The following is a 23,232-nucleotide window of genomic DNA, read 5'->3' as shown; positions in this document are numbered from 1 at the left end:
TTAGGTATAAGAAATACTGTGTTTATTACACCAAATCTTAAGTGTTTTTGCAACATTTTTTAGTTAAAGTTGTTCAGGTAGCAATTTTCAGTCAAGTAGATTTGAACTATGGCCAGTTTTTGAATGCCAGAAAACACTGATTAAGACAGATGAAAGCAAAGAAAAGGGTAATGTATTAAATAGTCCAGACATTTCAAAATGCTGGATTCACAAAAGCAATATCATTTTCAACCTTACAGTTCTCCATTCTCAAATATTTTTTGCATAGCAAATAGGCCTATTGATATTAAGAAAGTTAGCATTTAAACACCTATGTGTGTGTAAGCTGTGTAAACGTAGAAAATGAATAATTTTGAAATCTTGTGTAATTATGTGTATATCAAATTTTTATATACATCAGCATCGGCATTGCAGGTACAGGAAATTTGTGGATTTCCAATCTGCCATCATACAGAAAATACATTTTGTAACAGCACTGAAGTGAATTTTGAGCTAATGCAGCATCACTAGGTTTCTGACTTAAAGGCAGAATTATAAGAGATATAAGGTGTTCTTGGGGAGATTTATAAACCTCTGGCCATTTTCAAAGATATCCATCACAAGGTAGTTACATATATTAATCTGTTTTTGTTGTAAAAATAATATATACTCATTATGAAAAAATAAAGCAATGTAGAAGTATATTGTAGGTATATATATGTATATACCTTCTACTCCACAGAGGGTGGTTGTCTTGATATGGATATTGGTATATATTTCAGGTTGGCATCTCACTCAGAAATGGATACAGAAGGTTTATTAGGAGTGCTTTTGGGAATTGAGCAATTGGTTTATGATGTTCCTTGGTATAGTTTTCTTTGTGTTTCTTCTTCTTGAGGTCTGTTAAGCTTCTTGGATCTGTGTGTCCTTAGTTTTCATCAAATTCAGAAATTTTAAAGGTGTTATTTAAAAATAATATTTTTCTGCCCCGTTCCCCTTTTCAGGGACTCTGATAATATATATTAGGCCACTCACTGATGTTTTGTTCTTTTTATTTTCAGTCTTTTTTTCGCTGTAATTCATCTTACATAATTTCTATTGTCAAATGGACTAATCTGATCTTTTACCATATCTAATCTGTGGTTAATCTCATCTAGTGTATAATTTTAACCTCAGACGTTGTTTTGTGTGATTCGGTACATTGCTGAAGTGTGACTAGAGAGTTTTAACATCTTCCATGTCTCTACTCAACATGTCAATCTTTACCTTCTTGAAAATATGGAATACAGTTATAATAACAGTTATAATGTACTTGTCTACCAGTTCTATCATCTGTGTCTATTTTGGGTCAATTTCAATTAATTTTTTTCTCCTTGTTATGGGTATTATTCTCCTGCTTCTTTGGATGACTGGTAATTTTTGATTGGGTGCCAGATGTGAATTTTAACTTGTTGAGTGCTTGATATATTTGTGCAGATAAATATTAATGACCTTTGTGCTGGAACACAGTTAGTTTGCTTGGAAACAGTTTGATCTTTTGAGTGTCTTCCTCTTATACTTTTTGAGTTTTGAGCAGAACAACCTAAGTCTAGGGCTAATTTTTCCCCACTACTGAAGCAAAACCCATCTCACTGTTCACTCTGATGCTCTGTGAATGATGTTTTCCACTGTGGCTGGCAGGAACAGATACTCTTCCCAGCCATATGTGAACTCTGGTGGTTGTTCCCTTTAATAATTTTGTGTAGTTCTCTCCCTAGACAGTGATAGTTTCTTCTCATATAGGAACTGATTGAGACTGAGCTGAAGACTGGAAGGGCGTTCTCTACACATGTCCAATGTTTATTCTCTGTGTATCTGTCTCCTCTCTGATGCTCTGCCCTGTGACTCTAGCCACTTTGGTCTCCTTGGATTCCCAGCTCCATCTCCTCAACTCAAGGAGACTCCGTGGCTTTCTGAGAGTACCTGCATCCTTTGTCATAGCTTGGAACTCTGCCCAAATAGTAAGCTGGGGAAATGGTAGGGCTCACCTCATTTGTTTCTAATTTCTTAGAGATCACTTTTTTAAAATTACCAAGTGTATAATGTCTTAAAAAACATTGTTCCATACGTTTTGTTCATTTTTAAAAATTTTTAACCAAGAAGTTAAATTTGGTCCCTGTTACTCCAACTTGGACAGAAGCAGAAGTCCAAAACAAACAATTTTTATGTCATTTGATATTTTAGTGTGTTTACTTCTATACAATCTTAAAACTATATGATAATTTTAATAGCCTTGAGAATGACTAAAGGCCTCCTCTTCTTGACACTGGGGTTTAGTTGTAATTAATGAACATTTTATCAAAACTTTTTTTCCGTTAATTGGAGAATTTCTTAAAAGACTATTTTATTTAGTCTGTGTTTTACTCAATGAAATAAAAAAGGGAATTCTGGATGTCCAGGGAAAAGTTTTTCTAGCTATGGAACTGTGAATGATATCACAAATATTCTAAACAGTTACTTTTTTTCCCCCCTGGTGATTAGGAAGGTCCAAAATCATGCACATACACGTGTGCCTACCTGCATAGACACACATAAACATAAGACATCTGGAGTTATCTTTCCGTTCTGGTAAGTCTCAGAAAAGGGTCCAGAAAGGCACTCTAAGTCACCTCCATTGATAAGAGAAATGGAAACTGGTAATTTCAGCTGTCTTGGTCATTATCATTGTTGACTGACTAATAATGAATAAGAGAGTTTAAATTTTTGATGAGAAATTATTTTAGGAAACAGAATGTAGATGCTACCTGTTAGCAGCAGACAGATTTGTTGCCATGAACCAGTAATGGTTACTTTAAGGAAAATCAACCAAGCAGCCCATGTACTAAACAAATATTTACAGGGGTACACTGGAGTTTAAAGCCTCATGAGAATAATTTTCAGCAAAGATATCATGTCTAGATATGAAATAAAATAGTAAACAGGTACATGTTGTAAGTTTAGCTATATAGACTTCTATCAAACTGCATTTTATTTATCTTTTTAACTTTAAAAAAGACAAATCATTGTCCTACTGACACTTGGTGTTACTATTCAAAATAAAGTTGCTGCCAATGCCAAAAAGATTGTCTGGTTCCATGCAACTCAGCTATTGAATGAATGCAACTCAGCTATCACAAATGAATGATAAAATTAAATATATTAATTAATATTTTTCAACATATTCCAAAAATATGTCATGCCACCACGGGGAATCTTTTAAAAATATCATATTTTTTACATGAGAAAATATTAATCATGTTACATGCCACTAAAATTGGTCTGTTAATAAGCTCATTCAATTATTTATGTCTCTTAAATATTCATTCAACAAGCAGTAATTGAGTACATATGGAAAATTTTATCACCCACAAAAATATTGACATGCCACATTAGTCTCTAGTAGAAGTTTAGAAAATTGGCTAAAATGTTGGAAGCCACATTCAGAAAGTGTGGGTTCAAATCCCAGCTCCTTTAGCTCCTTTAATAGCTGCAGAATCTTGTGAAGTGTCTTAAATCTCTATGTCTCTGTTTTCTCTTCTCTTAAATAGTAAAAATGAGATGTGCATAAAGTACTTAGAATTGCGTTCTCCACAAAATACTCATTAAACGTGAGATCTTATAACTAATCACACTTCCTAAGTGATTAGCCTGTGTCTATAAGAACAAAAGTGCATTTACTGAATTGCTGTCCCCAAACATCTGAAATACAGATTGAATAACCAGGCATTTTCAATAATGCTTACTTTTATGACTTATGATGTTTTCTCAAAGTATAGCTCTTGGATTGGAAAGTGAGGAACATTCCAGTTCAACCAAACAAATCTTCCTCAGAAAGCTGACACATCTGCCTCTTCTTAGAACTAACAAGAATAAATGTTAACGGGAGTTTTCAAAGGGAAAGCTGAGCACCATGAAGGAAAGTTATGAAAATAATGTTAACTCATCTAGTGACAGAGTGAATTGGTGTGCCAACAAGTACCTTGAGTGAAAACAGAAAAGTGGAAATCATAACATGTCCTAACATTTAGCTCTACATGTTCTTCTAGAGTAGAAAGAAATAATTTTTAAAGCACGGGCTGTTATTTTAATGGAGTTGAAAATTCTTGAAGTTGACAGTAGAAACAATAAAAATCAAAATTAGATTGAATTTTTAAAAGAGTAGAATAACCTTGCTATTAATGGAAATGGAACCTGTTTATTTTATGGGACAGTGCTGCTTAGTGAACCGTATTAAAAATTAAGAGCACCTTCTAAAGAGTGTTGCCTTGGGCAAGCATGAGACCTTTTGAAATTAACCTAAAGAAGTAAACAGAAGTAGGATTATTTAGATGAAACTTTTTAGGCTTTAAATCAGTGAATGGTAAGCACACATAGGGAGTGAAACAGCAATGTGTTATTGTGACATTAGTTAACTGCTGTTTTTAGGCAAAATATCATCTTCTTAAAGTTAGTCTTCTGGCATATCTTTCAATGTTACTGTGTTTTACTCCATTGTATGGTAGAAGTACAATATATTTTTGTGTATTGCTGTAAATAAATTCTATTAAAAACTGTTTACTTTATAACATGATAAATTTTAATTCATTGTGATTGTGGGTACTTAAGACAGCATAGATTAAGTATGTCATATCATAATGTTTATGTTCATCATCAGATCTCAAAAAATAGTTTAAATTCATGTTCTAGTTAATCAAAATACGCTTTTTCTTTTCTCAAATTGGAAATTTGCATGGAGAATGGAAAATTACATATAAACTGTATAGTTGTAACATGAGAACATTTTTGTGATCTCTCAGATGAAATAAATCAAGGGAAAAAGGCATTAGTTTCTTGCAGTTGAGGGACATAAGACAAAGAAAGAAGTATCTAAGAGTGTCAAAGACAATTTTAGCTGCTCTTCAGCTCTGCCTTACCTTGGCTATTTGTGATGGAAGAAAATTCTAGAGCACTCTGTAAAGGACCCAATTCTTACAAGTTTAGATTCCAAGAACACATTGGAGCTGGGTAACTCCTACCCAAAAGCTTGAGACAAAGTGAGTCCATAAAAAAGCTGTCTTCCTCTTACTGGAAATACCCAGACTTTCTAATTATTCTCACCCTGATTTCAGAGCTTGCAGCCTAGAAAGCCTCAAGTAGTAGGTCCCGTCATTGAAAAACCATTAGCTTGCTCAGAAACAAAGAATGCTGAATGGATGTGCATAGATCACTGACACTATCTGCTATAGTGAGTGTTTGTATTTTTATTTGGATGTACTTTAATACCTAATTGGTAATCTACTCCCCCAAAAGATTCTATAGGAGATAACTGACTTTGAATTAATATGGAGTAAATCAAAGGCTATCTAGAAAAAGGCATATGGTGTAAAAGACCAAATTGCATACAAGTATGTTTTCTGTGTAGTCAGTTTTTACAGTGCTGATTTTACCAGCTGGCTGGTGAGTTTGAAGGCTTCTTAACAGCCGCACTGCTGGGACTCAAATGCTAATAGAAACTTTGATAGAAAAATCATTTGAGTAAAAATTTCTGCCATCTGTTGCCCTTCATTGGGACCCCAATGTTAAGAATAATTCATACTACTGCTGGCCCTTTATATTTCCCCAGCAATAATAAAATTTCATAAGATTTTGTTTGGTGGTCACAAGGCTACCCTGGTTTCTGTAGCTAGAGGATATACACTAACATAAGAGAATCAACATGAAATTTTACTGCGAAGAGAATATTTCTCTAGTCACTTACTTTAGGGTTACAGTGATGTGTAAGTATGGGAATACATCTTAAAGTAAGCTTTTGAATGTTATTAGCTGGTAATGGCATGAGAAGTCAGTCTCTCAATACAGTTAAACAGTTGGGTACTTCATTCTTACATAAATACCGTTAGCTTTTTATTGCTGCTTAGAAACTCCTCTATAACTTCTTGGCTCCTATGCATCTTTTCAGAAGTAGTAATAACAGATTTATTGGGAGTTTGGCAGAGTACAGAAATTCAGAGAGGGGCTCTAAATTGTTGCCTGTCAAATGTGTCTTTCATAAGATAAGTATATTAAAATAATTGGATAATCTCAATGACTAGTTTTTTAAGTTCTATTGTCTAGCATGATATGTTTAAGAAGATGAAAAATTGCTCTACATAATGGAAAAGAAGCAATAACCAAAACTATAACTTACTGTAATAGCCACAACTGTAAAGAACTGCTTAAAATGCATGAGAAAACATCCCTAAGGGATCCCCATTCTTAGAGTAAGAAATTATTAGGAGAGTAAGAATCTACCAAAAAAAAAAAAAAAGTGAAGCATGCTAATTGCAAATTCCAAATTGGAAAAAACCCTGCTCACATCAACATGGAAGCAATGTGAAGCAGAAATTATTTAATGAAAAATAAGATTAATGCTAATATAAGTAATTTTTATGAAGTACAATACTTTGCAAAGAGGATGTTCCAGCCACTCTGATCTCATTGCTTTTTCTTCTCTCATACCTTCTTACTATTCCTTCTAGTGCTAGTTCCTACCATTAAACTTGCTTTTCTCTTTGTTAGAGGGTTCTACCCTATCCTCAGTGTTTATCCCCTATATCTTAATCCCCTCCCTCTCAGGACTTTTGTACACTTCTCTTTACTTACATATGTCCATGTTCTGATGTTATCTTCTCAGATATGCTTTTTGTAAATTCTCCTATTTTAAAAAGATCACACACACACACACACACACACACACACACACAGGGAGAGAGGATTAATTTCTCTCCAAATTACCCTGCTTTGCTTTCTTCATAACATTGTCAATTGCTGAAATTTTAATATATGTTTGCATGTTTATTTTTTATCTTTCCCACTAGAATGTAAATCTTGCAGGGACCTTGTCTTTCTTGGTCACTAATAGGTCTTCAGTACATAGAACAATTTCTTTGTACATAAAATATATAACACTCACTATGATGAATAATTGGATAAATGAAAGGGTTATATTTTCATCATATTATTCCCTAAGGCAAACTATCCCTAAGCTTGTCCTTTCTTCCATTTTTGCCCCATCTCATATCCAAGAAATTCTTCCTTCCAAGGAGCTGCCCTCTCCTCTTCTTTCTACAGAACACTTGAAACTCTCATATTTGCTGAAAGTTTTTAGCAATATGATGGCTTCATTCTCTGACCCTTTGAGTGTATCATAAATATCAAAATCCATTCAACAAATATTTAGTGTAAGCCTAGTGTGTGCAAGGCAGGCACTTTGCTTGCTACTAGGGATACAGACTTGGCAAAGAGCCACCTTTTCCTTAATAAGCTCACAGCCGCATGTGTTCAGCATATGAAGGCCAAGGTAGAAACACATGGCCATATGTAAACACTCTAGAAAGTCCTGGAGCCAGCCTAGGAAAATGGGTCTTCTTTCTACAGCAGTTATTTGTGTCCCTTTAGTCTTTCTTGCCACTCCTCCATTACACCTCTGGGATTCCCAAACTCAATTGGGAGAACGAGATTTCGGGAAACAGCAAAGAGCAATATTGTGAAAGGCAGCATAAGGAAAGAGCTAGCTATGAACAAGTCATACAAAGAGAGTGAGAAAATGTTCTGACGTGAATTTTAAATTTTGAACGAGGATAAAGTTGACAAATTATAGTACAAGAGGCCTGTTCATAGATGAGTTGGTTCAGGATGAACTATTCATCAAGCTGAATAGCAAGTATTTAGTCATAAGAATGGTAAATCTTCCTGCTAGATAACCAAATTATAGGTACAAGCCAGAGACCAGGATTGTTTGCAAACATCATAGTTAAGAAATTTTTTTTAATTCTTGCTCTTTTGTGAAGCTATAATTGACAGTATTTTTTTTTTTTAGGAGGAAAGATTCAGGGACATAGGTAACTGAAAAATAGTAGATAAGTCTGATATGAGTACATATCAGACTGTGTGGTGGCATATTTCCCCTTGAGGTTTTATTGGCACATTATTATTTTTATTTGTCAATAAATAATTTTAGTTTATAACTTCAACCTGAAACAAAATAATATGCCACAATAGAATCTAGGGCTCCATGTGGAACATTGCACTGGTCATTATCAGGAGTAAGTTCTCACCTATGGCATCCCTCAGATGTTAAGCAATTGAATGAATTTGATAGAATACATAGTACACTAAATATTATTGACCCTGTAAATATTAAATTCTTCAGAAGAGGAATTTTATGGGACCAAATCCTGCCAGCCACCTGTTTTTGCAAATAAGTTTTACTGGGACTCAACTACATTTATTTACTGTCTATGGCCGCTTTCTGGCTACAAAGGGGGAGATAAGTAGTTGCCATGGAGACTGCCTGGCCCACAAAGGCCAAAGGATTAACCATGTAGCTCTTTACAGAAAAAGTTTGTTAACTCTTGCTTTAGAAGATAGAGTCATAAAAAGTTGCAATAAAAATTCAAGGGTCCTTCTTACCCTCTCTTTAAATATTCTTTGTTACTTGAGATAACAGAGAAATAGACTTCAGCCATGCTCGTCAAACACACTGAAAGTCATGGTAACAAAAAAATAACTCCAAATAGACTTGTTATTTGAGCCAACTTTCAACTCCATGCATTAGGAGAAGGGGTATGCTTAAAAATAAAAAGAGGTTTTAAAGTCACTTAAATAGTGTGTGGTGGACTTAGACATTTTGAAGAGTATATAGGAACTGTTCTCCTTACTGATAGTACCGCCAGGTCCTCTTGATTACCTGAGCAGTCTTCATGGGACAATAAATCAAGTATTCTGCCCAAGAATTGGCAGTTGTTCTGCCAGAGCCTTTCTCCCACCATCTCAGTGGTCCTAAGCATAGGTCCTAAGCTTGGCCAATCATATTCTTTCTTGAGACTTTTAAACTTGAGATAAGAGATATGGTTGGGCTTCATTCATTCTAATGAGAATGCCTGGTCAAGACCAACAAGCTACCCTTGCTGTGGGGACCCTCTGGAGTCCTGATTGTTCCAAGCCTGATTCTTTGATTTTCCTTTCTGTCCTGTGAACCTCTCCATTTCCTTATCATGGATTTCCTTTTTGGCAGAGGCAGTTTCTTTTGCTTATAAATGAAGAACTCTAAACGGAAACCTAGTGTAATCAGAGAAGCTCTTTTTCTAGCCTGATTCCTTTTGTAAACAAGTTTGAGTCCCCTTGGAGAGCCTGTGCAACATAACCATTTGCATGTAATGAACAGTTTGCAATACTTTGAGATTAATGTGCAATTTCTATTTGACAAGAGAGAAGAAATTAGGATCAACCGTGGTCGTATATTCCAGAATACAAATGTTTGCACACTTTAAGTGTTGTTGGATCATTATATGAGATTCATAATTTTGTCCTGTTATACCCACTTTTGCATTACCATTCAGTCTTAATTTATTATACACTATTAAAAGTTTTTAGGTAATTTGTTCTTATTGCTACTCAGACATCAAAATATCTGCTGGCTGTGAAAATGAATAAATTTAATGTTCCAGCATAGTTCTCCAAATCCTGGCGTGACAATAACAGTACAGGCTTATATTGTATTGTAAATCCTAGTTAATATGATTTTATTTTGAAAATCCCATTTTACTGCTATTTTTAAATAATATATTTTTGAACATGTTACCTTTGAATTTCTATTTGTATTTAAATAATAGATGATACTGGTATGTGCTTACAAAAGGGCAATATATGTATTTTTAAATATTAATAATGTATTGCTGAAACAACCTTTACTTTAAAACAACACAATTATTTTAAAAAAATAATAAGCTATGCAGCATGGTTTAACAGCAGCTTATAAACAGTTGTTTAAGATTTGTATGCTGTAATAAGCAACTTCTACCAATCCATAGTTCATAGGAATTTGCAAATTTTATCTCATTATCAGGGCTATCCCTAAAAGAGTGTTCAGGGCAATTCAACCACCCAAGATAATGTAATCTAAGGAGGCTAAACTGTTGAAATCTTTCATAGTCTCCTTGGGATATCATTAAGAACAGAAATTTTGAAATAGAATTGTAATGATGTTCAAATAAGAGGAGCACACAACACCAACCACTCCAGTACACTGGGCTTAGGAGGCTACCAGTTAGTTGTCCCACCCAAGGGATGGATCTGCCCATAAGATTACCCATATTTTACAGAACCTGCATACCACCACTGCGTTTGAACATTTAGCCGTAGCAATTCCTTATATTTCAATTAACCTTTAAAATCAATACATTTATTCAGCAAACTTTTACTTTGGAGCTACTCTGTGTCAGACCCTATGCTAGGTGGTCAGGACATAAAAATTAACAGAATCCCAATCTACTCACAGAGGAATCAAGGTTCACTGAAGTTGATGGACATTTAAACAATTGAAACATGAATGGTATATTCAGTAGATGGATATTTAAGCAACTAAGATAACATGTATGAGGTATAATAGAGGTATGTACATAACCGGGACATTGGGGAAAAGGCAAGAAAAGGGGTAACTAACTGGCTAGAAGATTTGGAAGTGCTTCACAGGAGAGGTGATGTGGGAAATAAGTGAGGGAAGCCTACATCCAGAAAAAGGGGGAAACATTGGTATTATGAAAAATTGTGATTTGATTAGGGCACGATGAGGTGCTCTTGGACCGATTACAGACACATGGAAAGAAATGGCAAAAGGTGATGCTTAGGACTCATTTCCTTTCCTGTTGGTTACGTTTTGGTTTATTTTTTCTATTTTTCTTTTAATCTAGTGGGCTAGTATTTTCCAAACTGTGAGTCATGAAATCAATTTGTGGCTCACCACAAACATTTGTGTTTAGTGAAACAAAATAGAAAATATCAGGATTCATCACACATAGGAAAGTATTATTTCCTAGATCTTTTTTTGTTTAATCGTGTGTCTATGTGTGTGTATGTGTGTTGGGTTATTTCTGATTGAGTGTCGCAAGGTAGTAATGTGGTGAGTATAAGGGAAGAATTTAGTTTTTAAAAAATTAAGAAGCCAGTGTAGGAAATGCTTAATTTGGGAAGATGATATAAAATCACTTTTACAAAAACAGGCCCAGCATATACCCTGAGAAAACCATAATTCAAAAAAGTCATGTACCACAATGTTCATTGCAACTCTATTTACAATAGCCAGGGCATGGAAGCAGCCTAAGTGTCTATCGACAGATGAATGGATAAAGAAGATGTGGCACGTATATACAATGGAATATTACTCAGCCATAAAAAGAAATGAAATTGAGTTATTTGTAGTGAGGTGGATGGACCTAGAGTCTGTCATACAGAGTGAAGTAAGTCAGAAAGAGAAAAACAAATACCATATGCTAATGCATATATATGGAATCTAGAAAAAAAAAAAAAAAAAAGGTTCTGAAGAACCTAGGAGCTAGACAGGAATAAAGACACAGACGTAGAGAATGGACTTGAGGACACGGGGAGGGGGGAAGGGTAAGCTGGGATGAAGTGAGAGAGTGGCATGGATATATATACACTACCAAATGTAAAATAGATAGCTAGTGGGAAGCAGCCGCATAGCACAGGGAGATCAGCTCCGTGCTTTGTGACCACCTAGAGGGGTGGGATAGGGAGGGGGGGAGGGAGACGCAAGAGGGAGGAGATATGGGGATATATGTATATGTATAGCTGATTCACTTTGTTATAAAGCAGAAACTAACACACCATTGTAAAGCAATTATACTCCAATAAAGATGTTAAAAAAAAAAAAAGAAATGGGCCCAGAAAGATGTAACACAATATTTATTTAATTGCAATAGTGTTTAAAGTTGCTTTTAGTGCCTTTATATTTAAAGATTATAAGAAATATTATTTGATGTGATTCTAAAAAAAAAAAAACCCAGCAAGATAAGTAGAAAATTTATTCTTGTAACTTTTTACAAGACTCAGAACAGTAAATATTTTACCCCAAATCACAAGGCAAATAAGTGAAGGCCTTGGGATCTGAATATCATATGGCTTACTGAGCATCAGCTAGAAGTTTGAGATGTTGAGAAAAAATTAAATCTCAGCTCTGCCTAATAAGTATTGAGGAAACGAATAAAGAGAATAATATCCACCACTCACTGTAGGGCCAGGCCCTCTTAAGAGGCCTTAAGGATATTAAGTAATAAAAATGAAACTTCTTTCATCCATAAAAATGCTATTTTGTGATAAGTATAATCCTAATTAAACCCGTCTTATGTCATTATCAGTAAGGGTGAGACATAACATCTTTATTGCTATGGGTTATAATTTGACCCATAGTACATCAAAATCAGAGTATTATGAGGGGTTATTTTTATTATTAGAGATGATGTTAGGCTTGTTAATGATGGCAATAACATTAGTCATAACATAATAAGGCACTTTATAATTTATGAAGCACTTTCAATTACATTGTCATATTAATCTCCTGTTGAGATATAGATTTGGGGGATCCTTTATAAGATGTAGGTTATTGAGGGAACAGAAGGTACAGGGACACTCATTTATTTCTCCATGATTTGAAATAAAAGTAGAGTTTTGGTAGGAGACCAGAATTTGGTAAGCAGCAGTCGTATATGGAAGACTTAGGCATTGTTCTGTGTGTAGAGATGGCTGGTGTTCTCTAAGACAACCTTGACAGCGAAAGGCTCTTGGTTCCCACAGGGCAGAAGCCGTTTGAAGGTCACAGCCTAGTAGTGGCCTCCCTTTCAGAATACTCTCAAGATAAAATCCACCATGACACATATGGTTCATTCAAGACAAAGTTGTTTTCCCTTAACATTGCACAGCTGTGGATATCGGCATTCTTTGCTTACTCAACATGTTTTTGTCAAGGGTCAGGACGGTGCTGCATACCAAAAGTTTCAATGTTGAACCAAACAATGCACAGTGGCCTTACATCAGTGGGGGAGGCAGACGTCTGTCTCCATGTGAGGGGATGAGGAATCTATGACTCAAGGAAGTTGGTCTAGTGCAGAGAGCAATAGATATATAGACCTCAGAGTTGGTAGAATACAGTTCTCAAATTCTGTCCTGGAGTTCCCTGGCAGTCCAGTGGTTAAGACTCCACGCTTCCACTCCAGGGTGCACGGTTCGATCCCTGGTCCGGGAACTAAGATCCCACAAGCTGCGCGTTGTGGCCAAAATTTTTTTTTTAATTTTAAAAAAATTTTAAAAAAGCAATTCTTTCCTCACTGTGTTCACAAAGTCCTGTGACAATAGGGAAGAGGCGATGGTGAACTTGGGAAGTCTTTACCACGAGCAGGTAGGTTTATCAGGGAGAAACAAGAAAGAGTGTCCTTGACTATGAGAACACACGTTCAAAGGCCAGGTAGCCATATGAACTGTAGGTTGTTAGGAGAATGGAAATGACTTTAAGTGGCAAAAGTTTAAAGAGCTCAGATTTCCAGGTGGAGGGTGATTGCTCAGGCTGGACAGGCAGATTTGGAATACTAAGTGAGGGACATTATGAGATACACGTACAAGTCTGTGTTTTAGCCTATAAGTAACAGTTACTGAATGTACTTTAGCAGAAGAGTGTCTGGGCAAGATTTGAAGTTTTGAAAATAAGCTTGTGTCGGATACTTATGGTTTCTTGTATACTTCCTAGTTTTTTACATTATAATTTTGATGAGAACTTTGAAAGGCGAATTGTAGCTTAGCATACTTGAAAAAGTGCAGCCTCAGCTCATTATTAGAGGAACATATGTGACAGATTTTGTGATCCTGTTACGCTTATTTTCTTTCTAGACATTCCACATGTAAACAAATTTTAAATGGTTTATTTCTACTTCAGTATCCATCTGAAGGTGTTGTGTGTGTGTTTTCTGCTTGGAAATAAAGCAGCAAATGTGATTAGGATGGACTCACTATGGTCATAAAGTACTTAAGAATCTTACATTAAAAGACAGCATTACTAATTAAAAATATAGTGAGGAAACTGGTTATTTTGCATATCATCCTCAGCTTTCCTCATATCAGATATTAAGCCCTCACTGCTAAAAGTGGCAGTACTGTAGAATGGTTACCAGCATGGGCTCCTAGCTGGTTGAGTTTCACCAGGCAGCTCTCTCAATATGTAATTAAACAGATATTTGTAGAGAACCTACTGTGTGCTAAATACTATTCCAGGAAATAGAGATCCAGTAGTGAAATAAAATATGTGTTCATTCTCACAGAGTTCTCAAAGGAAAAATAAAGGAAGGTCTGTATAGTGATATCCCCAACTTTAATTTCTTCTTTAAAAATAAATATTCCTCTTTGAGAAATATGGTCCCTCATAAGCTATAATTGTCAACACTGCAATAAACATTTAGCAGTTCTCAGTGATTTCTACCTTTTGGCTGATGGGAACTTGGAAGCCCCAACCTCTCATTGCACAGAACTGTTGATGAAGTAGAGAAATGAATGACTTCCCCACTATCTTGTTGGCTATCACCTCACAATCAGAAAGGGCCATAAGCAAGTTGCCAGGGGCTAGGAGGTAGAGCCACCCATCAAGAAGATGGAGAGAGGAGGGAAGAATGAAGGGTGTGAGAGATGAAGGGTCATCACCTAAGGTAAGAAATTAAAGCTATAACAGGAGTTGGAAAGTTACCCTTAGCCTCTTCCCTACACAATCTTTGGCTTTGTTTGCATGATCAATATTTCACTCATTTATTTCTCAAATAACCAAATGACATAATATTCTTTTTATTTAAATCAAAATTCTGGAGAGTTAAGGAACTTTCCAGGAGGTAATCCAACTATCCCTTCCTGGGTCAGGGGTTCTACAGTTGGCATAGAAATAGCTTCATTCTTAAAAGGAAACCCCAGACTGAGGCAGTGATATAGTCATTAATTGTCCATCTGCACAATAATGGAATAAAGTAGTTTACCGTGAGCAATATTTTTCCAAATTCCTATGCTCTGCCTCACTTTGAAGTGTCCCATTTGTGTGAATGCTAAAGTTCTTGTGTATCTTCTAAGGTCTAACAGCATCACATCAATACTGAGCTAATCCAAGTTTTGTTAGTGAGAAAAGTATATTCATTGGATGAGTTCTTGTGTCTCCTCCAAATAGAGAAGTGTTTTCCAAACTTGCCTGATCATAAGAATCACAATATTAAGTCTCTCTCTGGTGCTACAATGTCCAATTCAGTAGCCACTAACCACATGGAGTACTGAGCTCTTGAAATGCAGCTAGTCATTGAGATGGATTGTGAGGGTAAAACATACACTGAGTTTTGAAGACTTAATAAGATCTTGAAAGGAAGTAAACTATCTCATTCCAGGTTAAAATTATACTGTTTTGTCATACTGGAGTAAACTAAATATATAATTAAAAGTAAATTGACCTGTTTCTTTTTGCTTTTTTTAATGTGGCTATTTGAAAATTGGAAATTTCACATGTGGTATGCATTCTGTTAGTCAATGCAGAGTCTGATTTACTTAGTTTAGAGTGAAGTCCTATTTATTAAGGTCCCCAATTTTTTTTTTAATAGGAAACTTTGGGACATTTCGTAGGAGAATAAATAAGTGGTGCTCATTATAAAGACTGATGGGAAAAGCTGATTGGGGTGGGGATGGGAGGAGAAAGGATTAGGGACTGCCCCACTCTCCCAACATCACCCATTTCCCAGCCTTTTTCTTTCCCTCTTTCATCCCAAGTCAACACTGCAGAATTCACAATTAGTGTTCTGACTTAGGAACAGACTTGGAAGTGTAAACAGTCCTAACTCTCCTCCAGGCTTTTATACTTAAAAAGGAAGAAGTTGAAGGTCAAGGTAACTGTATAATTTGTGGAATAGGTGGTGGTGGAGGGGTTGAGATAGGAACTACAGATACTTCTGATATGCAGCTGCTAGCACCCCTCCCTCTTACCAAAAGTTCACACAGGAATAAAATGTCTGGAATCAGTATTATTTAGTATCTTGCAACTGTGAGCCCTCAGCCTGCAAGTCCTAACTTCTGTTAGCGGCTCAACATCCTAGAAGGCTCAGTGAAAACAGACTCATTCCAAAGGGGAAAACAAGCAGAGTTGGCCACAGGGAATATTTGCAACTGAAAAAGCTGTAATGAATGTGGAGTATCTCCTACAGTTTACCCAAGCTGAAATTTGTGGTCCAACTCCTAGCTGAACTACTAATTATTATCTCTCTTGACGGTGCCTCAGGAGAAAGGTTATCAAAGGGAATCAATGTCCAAATTATAGTTATGTATCTTGGCCATGGAAGTTATTGAATTTTAGCCGGTATTTGTTATTCTTTCATTTATAGTCTGAGAAAGGAGTGTAATGAACATAACTCTCACTGTCCTGACGTACCTCTCTCATCACATTCACAATAGGCACATGTCAATACTCATACACTTTTCATGTTTCTAAACTTTATTTTTTACATAGCTTTGCTACTGATGGGAAAGGAATAAAAACACTACCGATTGAAAAACTGTTTCATCTTCAGCCAATTAGATTCCTTTGTATGGTATTCAAGATCTTGCATGCATATGGCATCGTGAAACTGAATAGATTTTCATATACTGTGTATTCTTTTCAAGTAAACGTTTATGTTTTCGGATCATAAATGTGTTATGGATCAATTGGGGACATTTTGGATAATAAAGTATAAAGGAAATCCATAATCATACCAGCTAGTGTGAAAGTGTAATTTTGTTAAGAAACATAATTTTCATGTAAGTCATGATGAGTACATGTTAGATTTTATTTAACACATTTATGAGGGAGCCAGTAGTAAGACAAAACAGGCTCGAAAGAAGATACAGGATGCAAATGCTTCTATAATCAGTGAAGAATTCTGGAATAAGATTGGTAAATTCGATTCAAAACAGCTTAATATCCTGCAGCCTCTAAGGTTATATTCTCTACTGGATAAAAAGTCATTTGTATCATCTCAGTTTTCTACAAATTAGCATTTAACTTTACTGAGATGTAAAATGTCTCGATTCAAACTAATAGTAAACAGTAAGTCAAACAGATTTGCATTTCTCTGAAAATGTAGAAGCCCTTTTGAGGGTATGGGGGACATTTAGATAACACCCTACTGTGTTGCTTGAACATACAGAACCATCCTTTGGCTTAATTTCCAAGTTTCGGATAATTTTTTCTTAAACTAAAAATAACTTCTGTTAACTTTTTAAATGTTTCTCCTCTGTTAACTTTTTAAATGTTTAAATGATCCACATGAAAAAATATAAAGAAAACTTTTACAATAGGATTTTAAGTATAGGGCACGAAGAATATAGAGAATTAGAAACATATGGATAGGGACTTCCCTGGTGGCGCAGTGGTTGGGAATCTGCCTGCCAATGCAGGGGACATGGGTTCCAGCCCCGGTCCGGGAAGATCCCACATGCCAGGGAGCAACTAAGCCCGTGTGCCACAACTACTGAGCCTGTGCTCTGCAGCCCACAAGCCACAACTACTAAGCCCGTGTGCCTACAGCCTGTGCTCCGCAGCAAAGAGAAGCCACCACAATGAGAAGCCCGCATACCACAATGAAGACCCAACGCAGCCATAAATAAATAAATGAATAAATTTATTTAAAAAAAAAGAAAAAGAAACATGGATATATGTTCCATATATTAGGATTCAAAAGTCAGAACTCATAGATCTGTCATGTAAAATAGGGGTTGCCTGGTTAACATACAAATGCCAGGAACTCTCTTTAACAATAGTTTAAAATTAAATTTTTACTTAGGAAGAATCTCTATAGAGTTATGACATTGTACAGCTCCAAGAAACTTGAGTCATCTCACTCTCAGTTTAGTTCATCCAAGATTTATGGAGCCCTTGTAATGTGCCAGGTTAATGTCAGGGTATCAAAAATAGGTAGTGACAAGCATGGGGATTCTTTACTGCATATGCTATATACCACTTTAGCAGTGTGGTCAAGCCTATGAACTCCTCAGAATAATGATTTTAAATACAAAATATAAGTATAGAGGATTACGAAGGACAGCAATGAAATATCAATGGAAAAATAAGTTTTACCATTATGAAGTGCTACATATGAGCTTCCTTTTTTTCTTCTTTTTAACATCTTTATTGGAGTATCATTGGTTTACAATGGTGTGTTAGTTTCTGCTGTATAACAAAGTGAATCAGCTATACATTTACATATATCCCCATATCTCTTCCCTCTTGCGTCTCCCTCCCTCCCACCCTCCCTATCCCACCCCTCTAGGTGGTCACAAAGCACTGAGCTGATCTCCCTGTGCTATGCGGCTGCTTCCCACTAGCTATCTCTTTTACGTTTGGTAGTGTATATATGTCTATGCCACTCTCTCACTTTGTCCCAGCTTACCGTTCCCTCTCCCCGTACCCTCAAGTCCATTCTCTAGTAGTTCTGTGTCTTTATTCCCGTATTGCCCATAGGTTCTTCAAAACCATTTTTTTTTTTAGATTCCATATGATATTTGTTTTTCTCTTTCTGACTTACCTCATTCTGTATGACAGACTCTAGGTCCATCCACCTCACTAAATATAACTCAATTTATTTTCTTTTTATGGCTGAGTAATATTCCATTGTATATATGTTCCACATCTTCTTTATCCATTCAACTGTCAGTGGACACTTAGGTTGCTTGCATGTCCTAGCTATTGTAAATAGAGCTGCAGTGAACATTGTGGTACGTGACTCTTTTTGAATTATGGTTTTCTCAGGGTATATGCCCAGTAGTGGGATTGCTGTGTTGTATGGTAGTTCTATTTTTAGTTTTTTAAGGAACCTCCATAGTGTTCTCCATAGTGGCTGTATCAATTTACATATCCACCAACACTGCAAGAGGGTTCCCTTTTCTCCACACCCTCTCCAGCGTGTATTCTTTGTAGATTTTTTGATGATGGCCATTCTGACTGGTGTGAGTTGATACCTCATCGTAGTTTTGGTTTGCATTTCTCTAATGATTAGTGATGTTGAACATTCTTTCATGTGTTTGTTGGCAATCTGTATATCTCCTTCGGAGAAATGTGTATTTAGGTCTTCTGCCCATTTTTGGATTGGGTTGTTTGTTGTTTTAATATTGAGCTGCATGAGCTGCTTGTAAATTTCGGAGATTAATCCTTTGTCAGTTGCTTCCTTTGCAAATATTTGCTCCCATTCTGAGGGTAATCTTTTGGTCTTGTTTATGGTTTCCTTTGTTGTGCAAAAGCTTTGAAGTTTCATTAGGTCCCATTTGTTTATTTTTGTTTTCATTTCCATTTCTCTAGGAGGTGTGTCCAAAAGGATTTTCCTGTGATTTATGTCATAGAGTGTTGTGCCTATGTTTTCCTCTAAGAGTTTTATAGTGTCTGACCTTGCATTTAGGTCTTTAATCCATTTTAGCTTTATTTTTGTGTATGGTGTTAGGGAGTATTCTAATATTCTTTTACATGTAGCTGTCTGGCACCACTTACTGAAGAGACTGTCTTTTCTCCATTGTATATTCTTGCTTCTTTTATCGAAAATAAGGTGACCATATATGCGTGGGTTTATCTCTGGGCTTTCTATCCTGTTCCATTGATCTATATTTCTGTTTTGCTGCCAGTACCATACTGTCTTGGTTACTGTAGCTTTGTAGTATAGTCTGAAGTCAGGGAGCCTGATTCCTCCAGCTCCGTTTTTCTTTCTCAATATTGCCTTGGCTATTCGGGATCTTTCGTGTTTCCATACAAATTGTGAATTTTTTTGTTCTAGTTCTGTGAAAAATGCCAGTGGTAGTTTGATAGGGATTGCATTGAATCTGTAGATTGCTTTGGGTAGTAGAGTCATTTTCACAATGTTGATTCTTCCAATCCAAGAATGTGCTGTATCTCTCCATCTGTTTGTATCATTTTTAATTTATTTCATCAGCGTCTTATAGTTTTCTGCATACAGGTCTTTTGTCTCCTTAGGTAGGTTTATTCCTAAGTATTTTATCCTTTTTATTGCAGTGGTAAATGGGAGTGTTTGCTTCATTTCTTTTTCGGATTGTTCATCATTAGTGTATAGGAATGCAAGAGATTTCTGTGCATTAATTTTGTATCCTGCTACTTTAGCAAATTCACTGATAAGCTCTAGTAGTTTTCTGGTAGGTAGCATCTTTAGGATTCTCTATGTATAGTATCATGTCATCTGCAAACAATGACAGCTTTGCTTCTTCTTTTCCGATTTGGATTCCTTTTATTTCTTTTTCTCCTCTGATTGCTGTGGCTAAAACTTCCAAAATTATGTTGAATAATAGTGGTGAGAGTGGACAACCTTGTTTCTTCCTGATCTTAGAGGATATGGTTTCAATTTCTCACCACTGAGAACGCTGTTGGCTGTGTGCTTCTCATATATGGTCTTCATTACGTTGAGGTAAGTTGCCTCTATGCCTACTTGCTGAAGGATTTTTATCATAAATGTGTGTTGAATTTTGTCGAAAGCTTTTTCTGCATCTATTGAGATGATCATATGGTTTTTCTCCTTCAATTTGTTAATATGGTTTACCACATTGATTTGCATATATTGAAGAATCCTTGCATTCCTGAGATAAACCACACTTGATCATGGTGTATGATCCTTTTAATCTGCTGTTGGATTCTGTTTGCTGATATTTTGTTGAGGAAGTTTTGCATCTATGTTCATCAGTGATATTGGCCTGTAGTTTCTTTCTTTGTGACATCTTTGTCTGGTTTTGGTATCAGGGTGATGATGACCTCGTAGAATGAGTTTGGGAGTGTTCCTCCCTCTGCTATATTTTGGAAGAGTTTGAGATGGATAGGTGTTAGCTCTCCTCTAAATCTTTGATAGAATTCTCCTGTGAAACCATCTGGTCCTGGGCTTTTGTTTGTTGAAAGATTTTTAATCACAGTCTCAATTTCAGTTCTTGTGATTGGTCTGTTTATATTTTCTATTCTTCCTGGTTCAGTCTCAGAAGGTTGTGCTTTTGTAAGAATTTGTCTATTTCTTCCAGATTGTCCATTTTATTGGCATATAGTTGCTTGTAGTAATCTCTCATGATCCTTTGTACTTCTGCAGTGTCAGTTGTTACTTGTCTTTTTTTATTTCTAATTCTGTTGATTTGTGTCTTCTCCCTTTTTTTCTTGGTGAGTCTGGCTAATGGTTTATCAATTTTGTTTATCTTCTCAAAGAATGAGCTTTTAATTTTATTGATCTTTGCTATTGTTTCCTTCATTTCTTTTTCATTTATTTCTGATCTGATCTTTATGATTCCTTTCTTTCTGAAAATTTTAGGATTTTTTTGTTCTTCTTTCTCTAATTGCTTTAGGTTTAAAGTTAGGTTGTTTATTTGAGATGTTTCTTGTTTCTTGAGGTAGTATTGTATTGCTATGAACTTCACTCTTAGAACTGCTTCTGCTGCATCCCATAGGTTTTGGATCATCGTGTTTTCATTGTCATTTGTTTCTAGGTATATTTTGATTTCCTCTTTCATTTGTTTCTAGGTATTTTTTTTTATTTCCTCTTTGATTTCTTCAGTAATTTCCTGGTTTTTTAGTAATGTATTGTTTAGCCTCCATGTGTTCATATTTTTTACAGATTTTTTCATGTAATTGATATCTAGTCTCATAGCATTCTGATCAGAAGAGATACTTGATATGGTTTCAGTTTTCTTAAATTTACCAAGGCTTATATGTGACCCAAGATATGATCTGTCCTGGAGAATGTTCCATGAGCACTTGAGAAGAAAATTTATTTTGTTGTTTTTGGATGGAATGTCCTATAAATATCAGTTAAGTCCATCTTGTTTAACATATCATTTATAGCTTGTGTTTCCTCATTTGATTTCATTTTAGATGATCTGTCCATTGGTGAAAGTGGGGTGTTAAAGTCCCCTACTATGATTGTGTTACTGTCAATTTCCCCTTTTATGGCTGTTAGCATTTGCCTTATGATTGAGGTGCTCCTATGTTGGGTGCATAAATATTTACAGTTGTTATATCTTCTTCTTGGATTAATCCCGTGACCATTATGTGGTGTCCTTGTCTCTTGTAATAGTCTTTATTTTAAAGTCTATTTTTTCTGATATGAGAATTGCTACTCCAGCTTTCTTTTGATTTCCACTTGCATGGAATATCTTTTTCCATCCCCTCACTTTCAGTCTGTATGTGTTCCTAGGTCTGAAGTCTCTTGTAGACAGCATACATACGGGTCTTGTTTTTGTGTCCATTCAGCCAGTCAATGTCTTTTGCTTGGAGCATTTAATCCATTTACATTTAAGGTAATTATCAATATGTATGTTCCCATTACCATTTTCTTTAATGTTTTGGGTTTGTTATTGTAAGTCTTTTCCTGCCAAGAGAAGTTCCTGTAGCATATGTTGTAAAGCTGGCTTGGTGATGCTGAATTATCTTAGCTTTTGCTTTTCTGTAAAGGTTTTAATTTCTCTGTCAAATCTGAATGAGATCCTTGCTGGGTGCAGTAATCTTGGTTGTAGGTTTTCCCTTTCATCACTTTAAATATGTCTTCCCATTCCCTCCTGGCTTTCAGAGTTTCTGCTGAAAGATCAGCTGTTAACCGCATGAGAATTGCCTTGTATGTTATTTGTTGTTTTTCCCTTGCTGCTTTAATACTTTTTCTTTGTGTTTAAGTTTTGGTATTTTGATTAGTTTGTGTCTTGGCATGTTTCTCCTTGGATTTATCCTCTATGGGACTCTCTGTGCTTCTTGGACTTGATTAAGTATTTCCTTTCCCATATTAGGGAAGTTTTCAACTATAATCTCTTCAAATATTTTCTCAGTCCCTTTCTTTTTCTCTTCGTCTTTTGGGATCCCTGTGTTTTAAATGTTGTTGCGTTTAATGTCCCATAAGTCTATGAGACTGTCCTCAATTCTTTTCATTCTTTTTTCTTTATTCTGCTCTGCAGTAGTTATTTCCACTATTTTATCTTCCAGATCACTTATCCGTTCTTCTGCCTCAGTTATTCTGCTATTGATTTCTTCTAGACAATTTTTAATTTATTGTGTTGTTCATCATTGTTTGTTTGCTCTTTCATTCTTCTAGGTCCTTGTTAAACGTTTCTTGCATTTTGTCTATTCTATTTCCAGGATTTTGGATCATCTGAAGCTTTGTATCAGTTGCACAGTGACTCCCCATTTCTCCTTCACCCCAGCACCTGGCAACCACCAACATTCTCTCTGCTTCTATAAGTTTGACCTTTGTAGATACCTGATACAAGTACAGTCATGAAGCATTTGTCTTATTTTAACTGGCTTGCTTCTCCTCACATAATATCCCCCAGGTTTATCCATGTTGTCGCAAATGGCAGACTTTTTTTTCTTTTTTTAAGGCTAAATAATATTCCATTGCATACAACATTTTCTTTATCCAT

General features: G+C 35.7%; 1 protein-coding gene across 1 annotated transcript in view; it reads left to right on the top strand.

Moving 5' to 3' along the window:
- The window catches only part of DMD (dystrophin), a 2,035,184-nt gene that overhangs the window by 902,378 nt on the left and 1,109,574 nt on the right, over positions 1-23,232 (top strand). The gene's annotated exons all lie outside the window — the stretch shown is intronic.

This window comes from Phocoena phocoena, chromosome X (assembly GCF_963924675.1).
Source record: "Phocoena phocoena chromosome X, mPhoPho1.1, whole genome shotgun sequence".
NCBI lineage: Eukaryota > Metazoa > Chordata > Mammalia > Artiodactyla > Phocoenidae > Phocoena > Phocoena phocoena.
Note: the sequence above shows the minus strand (reverse complement) of the source record. Positions and strands in the feature narration are given on the sequence as shown.